At 44.6% G+C, this 6,826-nt stretch overlaps 1 long non-coding RNA gene across 1 annotated transcript; it reads left to right on the top strand.

The window, feature by feature from the left end:
- The first annotated feature begins 5,712 nt into the window (after positions 1–5,712).
- On the top strand, positions 5,713–6,517 carry LOC115158855 (uncharacterized). The gene is made up of 3 exons (XR_003868751.1): positions 5,713–6,010; positions 6,135–6,204; positions 6,307–6,517. It is a non-coding gene; the product is annotated as an uncharacterized LOC115158855 (long non-coding RNA).
- Positions 6,518–6,826: the final 309 nt, after the last annotated feature.

A 6,826-nucleotide genomic window follows, 5' to 3' on the forward strand; every position in this document is an offset into this window, starting at 1 on the left:
CGCGCCCCTCTTGGTTACTTTGGCAACCTCTGACATTTTCCCAGGAAGCCCAAATCCCCATTCCACCACCGGCGAAATCCCCTCAGAATGACCTCAATCTATGTTTCTAATAAACAATAAAATAACACAGACTACCCTTTGCAAATCAGGAAACTCTTGGGTATGTTGTGTCAGACTGTCATTACAATTGCTTCACAGAAACCTGGTAAAATGATGTTTGTAGTGTAGCTAGCCACTAAATGGCTCTGAATTCACCTTCAGCATGCAGTGAAAGCTGTAACCACACAGAGCACAGTATGAAGATAGGCAGAAACTGCTTCTCCAATAGAAATACCTGATAACACTCATAGGCGATGTCATGGCAATGTTGGCTAGCTAAGCTCATATGTAGAAACAGATCATCGGGTCTAACGGTCTTCTCGCACCGAACTGCGCATGTGCAGGCCATCAAATCAAATGCACTCCTTTGATATAAAGTGGTTTCATATCGACAGCAGATGGGAGATGAATTCATAACATTTCCAACTTAGCTAGCTAACAGAGCTAAAGGTATCTGAGCTAAATGACTATCGCCCCGTAGTACTCACTTCCGTCATCATGAAGTGCTTTGAGAGACTGGTCAAGGACCATATCACCTCCACCCTACCTGACACTGCCCCAATAGGTCCACAGACGACGCAATCGCAATCACACTGCCCTAACCCATCTGGACAAGAGGAATACCTATGTAAGAATGCTGTTCATCGACTACAGCTCAGCATTTAACACCATAGTACCCTCCAAACTCGTCATTAAGCTCGAGACCGTGGGTCTCGACCCCGCCCTGTGCAACTGGGTCCTGGACTTCCTGACGGGCCGCCCCCAGGTGGTGAGGGTAGGTAACAACATCTCCACCCCGCTGATCCTCAACACTGGGGCCCCACTAGGGTGCGTTCTCAGCCCTCTCCTGTAGTCCCTGTTCACCCATGACTGCGTGGCCATGCACGCCTCCAACTCAATCATCAAGTTTGCAAACGACACTACAGTGGTAGGCTTGATTACCAACAACGACGAGACGGCCTACAGGAAGGAGATGAGGGCCCTTGGAGTGTGGTGTCAGGAAAATATCCTCACACTCAATGTCAACAAAACAAAGGAGATGATCGTGGACTTCAGGATACAGCAGAAGGAGCAGCACCCTATCCACATGGACGGGACAGTAGTGGAGAAGGTGGAAAGTTTTAAGTTCCTCGACGTACACATCACGGACAAACTGAAATGGTCCACCCACACAGACAGCGTGGTGAAGAAGGCGCAGCAGCGCCTCTTCAACCTCAGGAGGCTGAAGAAATTCGGCTTGTCACCAAAAACACTCACACACTTTAACAGATGCACAATCAAGAGCATCCTGTCGGGCTGTATCACCGCCTGGTACGGGAACTGCTCCGCTCACAACCGTAAGGCTCTCCAGAGGGTAGTGAGGTCTGCACAACGCATCACCGGGGGCAAACTACCTGCTCTCCAGGACACCTACACCACCCGATGTCACAGGAAGGCCAAAAAGATCATGAAGGACAACAACCACCTGAGCCACTGCCTGTTCACCCCGCTAACATCCAGAAGGTGAGGACAGTATAGGTTTTTATTTATTTATTTTATTTCACCTTTATTTAACGAGGTAGGCTAGTTGAGAACAAGTTCTCATTTGCAACTGCGACCTGGCCAAGATAAAGCAAAGCAATTCGACGCATACAACACAGAGTTACACATGGAATAAACAAAACATACAGTCAATAATACAGTAGAACAAAAGAAAACAAAAAGTTTATATACAGTGAGTGCAAATTAGGTAAGTTAAGGTAATAAATAGGCCATGGTGGCGAAGTAATTACAATATAGCAATTAAACACTGGAATGGTAGATGTGCAGAAGATGAATGTGCAAGTAGAGATATTGGGGTGCAAAGGAGCAAGATAAATAAATAAATACAGTATGGGGATGAGGTAGGTAGATAGTTGGGCTGTTTACAGATGGGCTATGATCTGTGAGCTGCTCTGACAGCTGGTGCTTAAAGCTAGTGAGGGAGATATGAGTCTCCAGCTTCAGAGATTTTTGCAGTTCGTTCCAGTCATTGGCAGCAGAGAACTGGAAGGAAAGACGACTAAAGGAGGAATTGGCTTTGGGGGTGACCAGTGAGATATACCTGCTGGAGCGCGTGCTACGAGTGGGTGCTGCTATGGTGACCAGTGAGCTGAGATAAGGCGGGGCTTTACCTAGCAGAGACTTGTAGATAACCTGTAGCCAGTGGGTTTGTAGATAACCTGTAGCCAGTGGGTTTGGCGAGTATGAAGCGAGGGCCAACCAACGAGAGCGTACAGGTCGCAATAGTGGGTAGTGTATGGGGCTTTGGTGACAAAACCGATGGCACTGTGATAGACTGCATCCAGTTTGTTGAGTAGAGTGTTGGAGGCTATTTTATAGATGACATCACCGAAGTCGAGGATCGGTAGGATGGTCAGTTTTTACGAGGGTATGTTTGGCAGCATGAGTGAAGGATGCTTTGTTGCGATATAGGAAGCCGATTCTAGATTTAATTTTGGATTGGAGATGCTTAATGTGAGCCTGGAAGGAGAGTTTACAGTCTAACCAGACACCCAGGTATTTGTAGTTGTCCACGTATTCTAAGTCAGAGCCGTCCAGAGTAGTGATGCTGGACGGGCAAGCAGGTCATGTTCAAAAGCCTTGGCCAGGTCAATGAATACGGCTGCACAGTAATGTCTCTTATCGATGGCGGTTATGATGTCGTTTAGGACCTTGAGCGTGGCTGAGGTGCACCCATGACCAGCTCTGAAACCAGAATGCATAGCGGAGAAGGTACGGTGGGATTCGAAATGGACGGTAATCTGTTTGTTAACTTGGCTTTCGACGACCTTAGAAAGACAAGGTAGGATAGATATAGATCTGTAGCAGTTTGGGTCTAGAGTGTCACCCCATTTGAAGAGGGGGATAACCGCGGCAGCTTTCCAATCTTTGGGAATCTCAGACGACACGAAAGAGAGGTTGAACAGGCTAGTAATAGGGGTTGCAACAATTTCGGCAAATCATTTTAGAAAGAGAGGGTGCAGATTGTCTAGCCCGGCTGATTTGTAGGGGTGCAGATTTTGCAGCTCTTTCAGAACAACAGCTATCTGGATTTGGGGGAAGGAGAAATGGTGGGGGCTTTGGCGGGTTGCTGTGGAGGGTGCAGTTGACCGGGGTAGGGGTAGCCAGGTGGAAAGCATGGCCAACCGTAGAGAAATGCTTATTAAAATTCTCACTCCCTGCACTTGCATCAAAGCGGGGACCGAGAGACTGAAAAACAGCTTCTATCTCAAGGCCATCAGACTGTTAAACAGCCATCACTAACATTGAGTGGCTGCTGCCAACATACTGACTCAACTCTAGCCACTTTAATAATGGAAAAATTGATGTAATAAATGTATCACTAGCCACTTTAAACAATGCCACTTTATATAATGTTTACATACCCTACATTACTCATCTCATATGTATATACTGTACTCTATACCATCTACTGCATCTTGCCTATGCCGTTCTGCCATCACTCATTCATATATTTTTATGTAAATATTCTTATTTATTCCTTTACACGTGTGTATATGGTAGTTGTTGTGAAATTGTTAGGTTAGATTAGATATTACTGCATGGCCGGAACTAGAAACACAAGCATTTCGCTACACTCACATTAACATCTGCTAACCATGTGTTTGTGACAAATACAATGTGATTTGATTAGATTTTGAGAACAAGTTATTGTGAGGACTGACACTGGGAGATGAAAAGCAAGTACAGGGAGTGAACATTGAGTGAAACCCCCCTTTTTTTCTGCAGCGGTACCCGGACCCGACGTCACCAACAAAAAACAAAAATAAAAAACTCCCTGATGCTTCAAATATGGGTGTCTGCATTCTGTGAGGACAGACGCTGGGAGACGAGAAGCAAGTACAGTGAGAGAATATTTAATAAATAAACGACATGAAACAAAGAGGACAGTGTCTGGACAGGGGAAAACAAAACAACAATAATACTGACATGGGGAACAAACTGAGGAACAGACAGTAATGATGGTGACAGCTGTGCGTAATGATGGGCAGCCTGGCGTCCTCGAGCTCCAGAGAGGGGGAGCGGGAGCCGGCGTGACAGTTATATTATATTAAGTGGTTAGCTAGCTAGCGTTAGCAACGTTGTGTGGTCAATGAGACTGAGAGCTAGCTAACCAGCTGATCTACCAAATAATGTAACAAAAGCATAATTAAGGATTTGAAAAAAATACTCCATCAACAGGCTCTGCATTTCAGGAATCACAGTATCAAGTACGTTCAGTTATTTAGCAATTAAAACATTCTTTTTTAAAATAAAAATAGCCAGGTGTGACTGAGGAGGTGACAGATACTGTATCATTTACACTGAAGAAAAATATAAACACAACATGCAACAATGTCACTGAAAGGTACCAAGCAATACTCTATATGATTTCATTCAAAGTTATTAAGTGGTTATACTCAAAATATGATAACCTGTTGGAAAGTGATTATTTCTCCATCTGTCATTGCTCATAACTGAGTCATCTTAATTAGAATCCATTAGGGATTATCAAGAATTCATCAGACGCCATGTTGAAATCTCTGTTTCCTCACCAACAGTATTTATGTTTGGGCCTCAGGAATGGGGGACTTTCTAGGGGTCAACAAAATAGGTCTGCTGTGGTAGATGTTCAGAGTGTAAGTGAGTCCAGTCAGGAAGGATGTGAGCCATGGTAGTCAGTGCAGGCAGCCAACAGGCGTCTATAGTGTTGTTTCCAGTCACACAGACAGACAACCTGTCTGCCTCCCAGTATCCTCATGACAACTTTTCTGTCTCACTGTCTGCCTCCCAGTATCCCCATGACAACCTGTCTGTCTCCCTGTATACTGATGACAATCTGTCTGTCTCCCTCTATCCTCATGACAACCTGTCTGTCTCCCTGTATCCTCATGACAACCTGTCTGTCTCCCTCTATCCTCATGACAACCTGTCTGTCTCCCTGTATCCTCATGACAACCTGTCTGTCTCCCTCTATCCTCATGACAACATGTCTGTCTCTCTGTATCCTCATGACAACGTGTCTGTCTCTCTGTATCCTCATGACAACCTGTCTGTCTCCCTGTATCCTCATGACAACCTGTCTGTCTCCCTGTTTCTTCATGACAACCTGTCTGTCTCCCTGTATCCTCATGACAACCTGTCTGTCTCCCTGTATCCTCATGACAACCTGTCTGTCTCCCTGTTTCTTCATGACAACCTGTCTGTCTCCCTGTATCCTCTCAAGCTGTGCATATCCTTTAATACAATTACAGAAACACAGTAGTGGGTTAGTCAAATTCTACACACTGTTATAACAAAACCCAACTCAATGAAATGCACTTGAAATAGAGGTCGACTTGACATAGTACATTTGTCAACTGTTAGCTTACAATATTATGACTAATTCATAGATTATGCACCCCACTATTCATGACAACAAATGCTTGATGTGGTGTTAGCCAGACATTTCAAAGGAGTGAAATAAACATTTCAACACCAGCTCAGTATCTGTGAGTCTCTGTCCAGGGCAGAGGCTGTTATTAATGTGAGCTTCCTGATGCCTCATTTATTGTTTCCTGTTGCAGCCCGGGCTTTGGGCTCTGGCGCCTGCTCATAGACACCCTTATCTGTCTGACCGACACAATAGGATAGAGTCCAGATATCTAAAAGAGGGAGGGAGAGAGAGGGAGAAAGTTTCCAATTTGGAAATCCCAGAGTAGCCTATTCATGCCCAGGCAGTGTCATAACGATGAATTCCGGTGTTTGGCCGTTGTTGTAGCGTGGGTTGGTGTATATATATATGCACAGAGTACCAGAGAGCAGTATCATTTCATCCACTGGATAAGACTAGAAACATATCCTTTGGAGATTTACCTGCAAAAGAGCATCACATTTTAAACTTACAATGGTAAGTACTGTTGAGAGAATTGGTTTATGCCTTAAAATTAAGATGCACCAGTTAGTTTATATACATTTCAGACAGCCAATGCATTTCTCAGTCTGTAAAGTATGGCTTGATGTTGTCTCCACAGGACTTCTGCTCTGCATCACAACAAGCCAGAAGCCCCAACTCATGGATCACCCTCTTCCTCCTGTACTCAAGTAAGAAACACATTTCAAAAGATCTATGCATTTCTAAAATCCCACTCATGTAAACTCATTCATGTGTCAATATTGACCTTTTTTCTATATGTCATTCCTCAGTTGTCACCATGTGCACTAGAGTAGAGGGCTGGTCCTACCATCACTCCAACAAAACTATGAACTGGGACACTGCTAGAAAGTGGTGCACGGAGCACTACACTGACATGGTGGCCATCCAGAACCGTGAAGAGATCTCCCACCTTAAAGGTTCCCAAAGCACACACATTCATGGATCGTTCGTCTTTTCAGTTCGCTGCAGCTAGCGACTGGAACGAGCTGCAACAAACACTCGAACTGGACAGTTTTATCTCAATCTCTTCATTCAAAGACTCAAATAATGGACACTCTTATTTTGTGGCTGCTTTGCGTAATGTATTGTTGTCTCTACCTTTTTGCCCTTTGTGCTGTTGTCTGTGCCCAATGTTTGTACCATGTTTTGTGCTGCTACCATGTTGTTCTGCTACCATGTTTGTTGTCATGTTGTGTTGCTACCATGCTGTGTTGTCATGTATTGCTGCCTTGCTATGTTGTTGTCTTAGGTCTCTCTTTATGTAGTGTTGTGGTGTCTCTCTTGTCGTGA

The sequence above is a fragment of the Salmo trutta genome, chromosome 22, assembly GCF_901001165.1.
Source record: "Salmo trutta chromosome 22, fSalTru1.1, whole genome shotgun sequence".
Lineage (NCBI taxonomy): Eukaryota > Metazoa > Chordata > Actinopteri > Salmoniformes > Salmonidae > Salmo > Salmo trutta.